Here is a 9,321-nt window from a genome sequence, read left to right on the forward strand (position 1 = left end):
GTGCCAATGGTTAGCATCCAATGTCCATGTGATTGCCAGAATAGGCAAGTACTTATGGGAGCAAAGGGTCCTCCAAAGACAGGGACTTCTCAGAACCTGGAGAAATGCATGAGGTAAGCTGAAACCACACTGTAATGGGATGTTATTTTACATCCGGGAAAAAGGAAATGAGTATTTTCATTGTAAACACTTCTGAAAGTAATGATCAGCAAGACCTTCCTGCCTGCAGAGACACCTGGGTGGCTCAGTCGATGAAGCTCCTGCCTGCGGTGTCCGTCATGATCTCGGGGTCCCGGGATGGAGCCCCGCACAGGGCTCCCTGCTCAGTAGGGATCTGCTTCCTCCTCTCTCTCTACCTCTGCGCCTCCCCCTGCCTGTGCACGTGCACTCTCTGTCTCTCAATCAATCAATCAATCAATCTACCTTTTTAAAAAAATCTTCCTGGCTGCAGAGAATGCCAAGAATACCGAGAAGTAGTGACTATCAAAGTCATGATAAGAAAGTAGGGACATGGGGAACGCATGCAGCCCGGCGGGACAGGCCCCGAGAGCTCCGTCGTCAGCATAGGAGACATGGACTGAGCAGGGAACCCTGTAGCAGAGGACCATGTGGGTTTCCTCCTGCTCCCCCCAGTGCCTACACAGAACCTGCGGATAGAAAGTCTGTGCAGTGGAAAGCACAGTGGAACACAGCGGTGTTCACCTGCAGCAAGGGGTGTGTGAGATGGGTGGCTGGGAAGGGGCGCAGGGAGACCCCCCGGAGCGAGGAAGGTGTCCTGCTTCTCGACTTGCAGTGGTGGTTGTATGGATACACACACCCGACATGACTCATAAAACCGCACGTGTGCACTTCCCTGCATGCACATTATGCCTCCATAAAGTTGGGGGGGTTAAGTCATAGCCACACCCAGCATGGGGCTCTATTTCACAGCCCTGAGATCAAGAGCCGCATGTTTCACTGACTGAGCCAGCCAGGGGCCCCCATAAAACTGGTTTTAAAAGGAAATTGAGGGATCCCTGGGTGGCGCAGCAGTTTGGCCCCTGCCTTTGGCCCAGGGCGCGATCCTGGAGACCCGGAATCGAATCCCACGTCGGGCTCCCGGTGCATGGAGCCTGCTTCTCCCTCTGCCTGTGTCTCTGCCTCTCTCTCTCTCTCTCTCTGTGTGATTATCATAAATAAATTAAAAAAATTTTTTTAAATATTTATTTAAAAAAATAAAAAAATAAAAGGAAATTGAAGGACACCTGGGTGGCTCAGCAGTTGAACGTCTGCCTTTGGTCCAGGGTGTGATCCCAGAGTCCTGGGATCGAGTCCCACATCAGGCTCCCTGCATGAAGTCTGCTTCTCCCTCTGCCTGTGTCTCTGCCTCTCTCTCTCTGTGTCTCTCATGAATAAATAAATAAAAATCTTTTTTTAAAAAAAGGAAATTGAACACAATCAAAGCGAAGCTCTTGATCCCCTCACCTAGAACCTGCTCCTCGTTTTCCCTTCTCAGGAAATATCTGCCATCTTCCTCTTGTGTTCAGATCCTGCCATCACTGACTCCCCTCCATCTCTCACTCTGACATCTCTCACTGCCTGACCCCTCCTCTGGCATGTGCAAGCCACTGTCCTCTCTTGCCTCACTCGGGAGCCTCCCCCTGGCCTCCCTGCCTCCATCTCAGCCACTCTTCTGTTCTCCCCACTGACCCACAACACACATGTGACTCCTCCACTCAGCACTCCCCTACCAGTCCCTTTCTTACATGGTATATACTCCAAAGTGCTTGCATGGCTGGCAGGACCTTCCGAGATCTGCCCCCAACTCGCTCCCCACATTCACATATTCTTAAGCAACATCTACCTCAGGACATTTGATTTAGTCTTTTGCCTTTGTTGACATTGACATTGTCCCAGACATCCCAGGGCCCCATCAGAGAGGCCATCCCTATATAAACAGCATTCCCACTAAACAACTATGATGCGAATAAAAGAAAATGGACTTTTAAATATGAAGAAGTGAAGGAAATGTACTACAGATTTGCAGGCATTTTACACATAAGACTAGTTAACCAATTTCTACCAATGAGGAAACATTTTATTTATTTTTTTAAAATTAATTTTTATTGGTGTTCAATTTACCAACATACAGAAAAACACCCAGTGCTCATCCCGTCAAGTGTCTGCCTCAGTGCCCGTCACCCATTCCCCTCCAACACCCGCCCTCCTCCCCTTCCACCACCCCTAGTTCGTTTCCCAGAGTTAGGAGTCTTTATGTTCTGTCTCCCTTCCTGATATTTCCCAACATTTCTTTTCCCTTCCTTTATATTCCCTTTCACTATTATTTATATTCCCCAAATGAATGAGAACATACACTGTTTGTCCTTCTCCGATTGACTTATTTCACTCAGCATAATACCCTCCAGTTCCATCCACGTTGAAGCAAATGGTGGGTATTTGTCGTTTCTAATTGCTGAGTAATATTCCATTGTATACATGAACCACAGCTTCTTTATCCATTCATCTTTCGATGGACACCGAGGCTCCTTCCACAGTTTGGCTATTGTGGCCATTGCTGATAGAAACATCGGGGTGCAGGTGTCCCGACGTTTCATTGCATCTGAATCTTTGGGGTAAATCCCCAACAGTGCAATTGCTGGGTCGTAGGGCAGGTCTATTTTTAACTCTTTGAGGAACCTCCACACAGTTTTCCAGAGTGGCTGCACCAGTTCACATTCCCACCAACAGTGTAAGAGGGTTCCCTTTTCTCCGCATCCTCTCCAACATTTGTTGGAGGAAACATTTTATATTCCAGTATTAATCACTGTGGTCTTAAAATATTAAAACTCTTTCATTCACTAGTATTGTTCCTAAAAAAACTATTCTAAAAATTTTATTTTTTTTTAAATTTATGATAGTCATACAGAGAGAGAAAGAGAGGCAGAGACACAGGCAGAGGGAGAAGCAGGCTCCATGCACCGGGAGCCTGACGTGGGATTCAATCCCGGGTCTCCAGGATCGTGCCCTGGGCCAAAGGCAGGCGCCAAACCGCTGCGCCACCCAGGGAGCCCTTCTAAAAATTTTAAAGGCAAAACCTATCTATGCAAAATGTTTATTACGTCATCTGTACTATAAACAAAAAATTTGAAACAATCAAAATATCCAGTGCTTGGTAAATAGGTACATTATAGATGTTTAACATTATAATTACCAACATTATATAACACCAAGGAAAAGATGTTTCTGATATATTCTGTAAACAAAAAAGGGGCAGAATAAAACTTTTTGAATTTTTTGTATTTTTACATTTAGAAGTATAGAAAATGTGAGTGTGTATACAAGGAACTGCAGAGATGTGGAACCACTATACTCAAACGGCAGAGATCAAGAGAGTATAGGTTTTCAACTTTTCTTTAATGTTGGTTTTTCTAAGATTTGTATGCAGAGCAAAATGACGTATACAGACTTGAATCCTGTGGACACCATTCGGCAGTACACACCTGAAGACAGTCTTCCAAACTCTCTGGACCTCAGAAATCCATCAAGTTCTCATTAATGCAGGTGCCCTGTGCCCACCCACATCCGCTGAGTCCATGTCTCCAGAGGAGTTGCCCCGGGAGCTGTATTTTTAACCAACACAGATGATTAGGCAATCACTAATTTAGGGCAGAGAATAGCATCATTGTGACATAAAAGATTCCAGTGCAGTTTTCAGGCCACTAATTGATTTGTCCCATCCATAAGTATACATTGCTCATTCTTCCTCAGCCCCTCTCATTAAGGAACCGCAGAGAACCATCTCAACGAGCCTCTCAAGCAACTTGCTCTATGAGCTCATGAGGCAGCAATGTTCTCCAGCCATACATGGTAACAGAAATGAAACAGGAAGCCTGACCAGAGTCACTCAGTGAATTACAGGTAGAGAGTAGACCACGATGTTGTTTGGAGAGAGACAGAGGAAAGGAAGCTATGGGGATTTTGTTTTTGCTTTTTAAGGATTTATTTATTGGGGGAGGGGGTGCAGAGGGAGAGAATCTTTCAAGCAGACCCCTTACTGAGTGAGGAACCTGATGCAGGGCTTGATCCTAGAACCCTGCGATGGTGACCCCAGCCAAAACCAAGGGTCAGACACCCAGCTAAGTAAGCCACCCACATATCCCATTTTGTTGGGGTGTTTTGTCTTGTTTTAGTTTTTAAGATATAATTGTTCTTTAAGTTTCTATTTAAATACCAGTTAGTGATCATACAGTGTAATATTAGGTTTAGGTGTACAATATAGTGATTCAAAGACTTCTGTACAACACCCGGTGGTCATCATGACAGGTGCACTCCATCTCCATTCCCTGCCCACCATCCTTCTGGTGACCATCAGTGTGTTCTCTAGAGTGAAGAGTCTGTTTTTTGGTTTGCTGCTCTGGTTCTTTTTTTCCCCTTTGCTCATTTGTTTTGTTCATCAAATTCCACATATGAATTAAATCATATGGTGTTTATCTTCCTCTAACTTACTTCACTCAGCATGATACTCTCTAGCTCCATCCATGTCATTGCAAAAGGCAAGATTTCATTATTTTTCATGGCTGAGTAATATTCCAGTGTGTATATACACCACCTCTTCTTTATTCATTCATCAGTGGAAACTTGGGCTGCTTCCATATCTTGGCTATTATGTATAATGTTTCTGTAAACATCAGGATGAGGAAGCCATGATTTACAGGAGCATTAATGTGATTGGGATGATAGTTTAGGAGGAGGGCAATAATGGATAGGAACACAAAACATAGCTTCCTATTGTTGGAAAGAAAAATGACCCTGTTTCTTTGTTTCCTCTCCACCCTCAGCCCAGGGTAAAGGCAAGAGGCCCAGGCAGTCCCCTAACCAGGGACGCAGCCCAAGTTTTCCTAGGCTATCTGCCATGAAGAAGTTACCCAGGGCGAGGCAGTATCCAAAGATTTATTCCCAGTGTGTAAAGACAAGAGCCTGTCATGAACTGCGAGGATACAAACCAGAGGAGTCAAGAGAAAGAACAAAAGACAAAACAGGTGAGTTGGCTCAAGGCTCAGTCCTTAAATGGAACACACTCTCTTTTTTTGGCAGCAGAGTTCCTCAATGCACCCCTCCACATTGGGCTCGAGCCTCCTTCTCCTGCTCATTGTGTTCACCCAACCAGTGAGGGTAGGTCCTTGCCTGCCTTGGCTTCCCACTGGGTTCTGCAAGTCCACACTCGAGTCAGAGCCCAGCCCAGAACATTAGTCGCTCAGCTAGAGGATCCAACACACTCCTGCCTTGCGCAAGCCCTTCCCTACTCACCTCCAGCTCTGAGATGATTTCTTAGAACCCAGTTCTGCCACATGTTGCCCCAACACACGAGACAAAATGTCCTCTGATAAGAAAGTCATGGCAATTCATCAAGCCCCTGGGGATAATGGCTGCTGGCCATCCCATCCTGGGGGACAGTTTCTCTAGCTCTGGTTCCACCTAGTGTCTGTCATCCCAGCCCCTGACACTAAACTCAAGTTAGCAGAACACAAAGGGCATCTGAATGATGTTCAAGGACATTAGCTACTTGCAAACACCTGACATTTTGTAAGAGCTGAGGATAAAGACACCCTCAAAGAGGTGGTCATTTCTGATTTCCTTTAGAGACCACAATGCCTCAAGAGGCTCAGAATCTGAGCAGGAAAACAAGCATCTCACTCTTTAAAAGCTTTCTCAAGATGCCTGGGTGGCTCAGCAGTTGAGCATCTGCCTTTGGCTCAGGGCATGATCCCAGGGTCCTGGGATAGAGTCCTGCATTGGGATCCCCGCAGGGAGCTTGCTTCTCCCTCTGCTTGTGTCTCTGCCTCTCTCTGTCTATCATGAATGAATAAATAAAATCTTTTTTTTAAAAAAAAAAAAAGCCCTTCTCACTGGTCTCCTGCTTTCTGCAACACGTTCGAACCCAATGGGTGGGGCCTGAACCACAGCTGCTCATTCAGAAGTGAGTTGGATACCCCCAGCTCTTGACATCTCCTTCTGGCCCCCACTTCTTGCCTCTGGTTCTGTAGTCCTCCCCCCAATGCCAGTATTTTCTTTTCTGACATATGATAAATTGGCTTTGCTCATTGACTCCCAGCACTTTCTAATGGGGCTGCTACTCCTGCTTCTACTATCAATGCCCTAAAATGTGCCCCTCCTGCGGGGGCAGGGGTACAATAAAAACATTTGAAAGGCCATATATTGTGTTTCCATACAAAGTTTGCAGGCTTTTCTTCTCTTAAAAGCTGCAGGATCATTCTGGCTTGTTGTGTATAGCTTAGGACTCCAAACCATGGCACCACATTTAGATGAAGCCTGGGGAAATATGAAGCAGTTACCAGTGAGCCACGTCATCTGCAGGACCGTGATTTCTGCCAAAGACCCTACAGGCAGGAGACTCTGGTTAGTCTTGAATTAGAACCACTTTTGACCCCAAAACATAGTTTGATTTGGAGGACAATTCCCTCCAGACTGCTATGACTTACACTGCTGACAGCTTCCATGCACGCTAGTGATGCTGACCTCCCCCCCATGGCCAAGGAGCTGCCCCTACCCATTCCAAGGACTAGTAAATATTAACATCCCTCGCTCTGTACCATTATCATGTAAATTGAATTCCTTCCGTATTTGTTAGCATCTGCTGTGCCAATGTAACATGCCAGGGACTCAAGGCACACAGAGATAAACAAGACAAGTTTTCTCTTGAAAAGAACCTCAGATGCAAATTTAGAAAGAAAAAAAAAAGATTTATCAAAAAAAAAGTTGGATAGCCTATTCTATGAAAATCACTAACATAGAAGCCAGTGCCTCAACATCAGAGGATAATAAAGAGTTCTTAAATAGTTAACTGAGCAGAAAATCTCTGTTCCAGAAGCACCCTGAACTTCAGGCACAATCACACAATCTGAAAACCCAGTTTCACAGATTGGCACAGGGCAGGGACAATTATACACAATCAAACCGTGTAGCATGCTCAAGAAATAGGTGTGGACAAAAATAATAAGATACCTAAGAACAAACATAACCAAGAGGTGAAAGACCTGTACTCTGAAAACTATGAAACACTGATGAAAGCAATTGAAGATGACATAAATGCAAAGACAGTCCATGCTCATGGATTGGAAGAACAAATATTGTTAAAATGTCTCTACTACCCAAAGCAATCCATAGATTTAATGCAATCCCTATCAAAATACCAATGGCATTTTTCACAGAGATAGAACAAATAATCCTAAATTTGTGTGAAACCACAAAAGACCCTGAATAGCCAAAGCTACCTTGAAAAAGAAAAGCTGAGGGCATCACAATTCCAGACTTCAAGTTATATTATAAAGCTGTAGTGATCAAGACAGTATGGTATTGGAACAAAAATAAACAAAACAGACACATAGATCATTATAGATCTATAGATCATTACAAAAGAATAGAAAACCCAGAGATGAACCCACAACTAATTGTCAATTAATCTTTGGCAAAGCAGGAAAGAACATCCAATAGGGAAAAGACAGTCACTTCAACAAATGGTGTTGGGAAAATTGGACAGCAACAAGCAAAAGAATAAAACTGGACAGCCTTCTTATACCACATGCAAAAATAAATTCAAAATGGATGAAAGACCTAAATGTGGGACCTGAAACTATAAAAAGCCTAGAAGAGAACACAAACAGTAACCTCTTTGACATTGGGCATAGCAACTTCTTTCTAGATATGTCTCCTGACAGAACATAAAGACTCCTAACTCTGGGAAACGAACTAGGGGTGGTGGAAGGGGAGGAGGGCGGGTGGGGGGGAATGGGTGACGGGCACTGAGGGGGACACTTGACGGGATGAGCACTGGGTGTTTTTCTGTATGTTGGTAAATTGAACACCAATAAAAATTAATTTATTTAAAAAAAATAAATAAATTTAAGAAGAAAAATTTAAAAAAATTTAAAAAAATAAATTTCAGGAGAAAATGGAAAAAAATAAAAAGATATGTCTCCTGAGGCATGGGAAAATAAAAGGAAAACAAAAGCAAAAACAAACTATTGGGACTTCATTAAAACAAAAGGCTTCTGCACAGTAAAGGAAACCATCAAGAAAACTGAGAGGCAGCCTACAGAACGGGAGAAAATGTTTACAAAGGACATAACCAATAAAGGGTTAGTATCCAACATATATAAAGAACTGATACAACTCAACACCTAAAAAACAAATAATCCAATTAAAAATGGGCAAAAGACATAAACAGACATTTTCTAAAAGAAGACATCCAGATGGCTAACAAACACATGAAAAGATGCTCCACACATCACTCATCACTGGGGAAATGCAAATCAAACCCACAATGAGATACTATCTCACACTTGTCAGAATGGCTAAATCAACAAACAAAAGAAACAACAGGTGTTGGCAAGGATGTGTGGAAAGGGGAACCCTCCTGCACTGTTGGTAGGAATACAAACCGGTACAGTCATTCTGTAAAATTATGGAGGTCTTTCAAAAAATTACAAATAGAACTACCCTATGATCCAGGGTGCCTAGGTGACTCAGTTGGTTAAGCATCTACTTTTGGTTCAGGTCATCAAGTTCCGAATCTGGCTCCCTGCTCAGCAGTCTGCTTCTCCCATTCCCTCTATCCCTCCCCCTTGTTCATGATCTCTCATGCTCTCTCTCTCTCTCTCTCTCATGCTCTCTCAAATAAAATCTTTTAAAAATGAACTACCCTATGATCCAGTAATTGCACTAGTATTTACCTAATGAACACAAAAGTACTAATTCAAAGGGATACATGCACCCCAATGTTTATAGCATCATTGTCTACAATAGCCAAGACATGGAAGCCCAAGTGTCCATTAAGTGATGAATGGATAAAGAAGTTGTGATATATTGGGGCACATTGCTCAATAGTTAAGCGTCCATCTCTAGATTTCAGGTCATGTCATGATTGCGGGCAGGTTGTAAGACTGAGCCTTGTGTCAGGCTCGGCACTATTCATGGAGCCTGCTTGGGATTCTCTCTCTCTCTCCCTTTCTCTCTCTCTCAGAATTAATTAATTAAAAAGAAGTGGTATATATAATAGAATATTACTTAGCCATAAAAAATGAAATCTTGCCATTTGCAGCCATATGGATGGAGCTACTGTATTATGCAAAGTGAAATAGGTCAGTCAGAGAAAGACAAATACCACATAATCTCAGTCATATGTGGAAATTAAGAAGCAAAACAAACGAGCAAAAGGGAGGAAAAAAGGAGAGAGACACACACACAAAGAAACAGATCCATAACTATACAGAATAAACTGCTGATCACCAGAGGGGAGGTTGGTGGGCAATGGGTGGGATAGGT

This window comes from Vulpes lagopus, chromosome 1 (assembly GCF_018345385.1).
Source record: "Vulpes lagopus strain Blue_001 chromosome 1, ASM1834538v1, whole genome shotgun sequence".
Classification (NCBI taxonomy): domain Eukaryota; kingdom Metazoa; phylum Chordata; class Mammalia; order Carnivora; family Canidae; genus Vulpes; species Vulpes lagopus.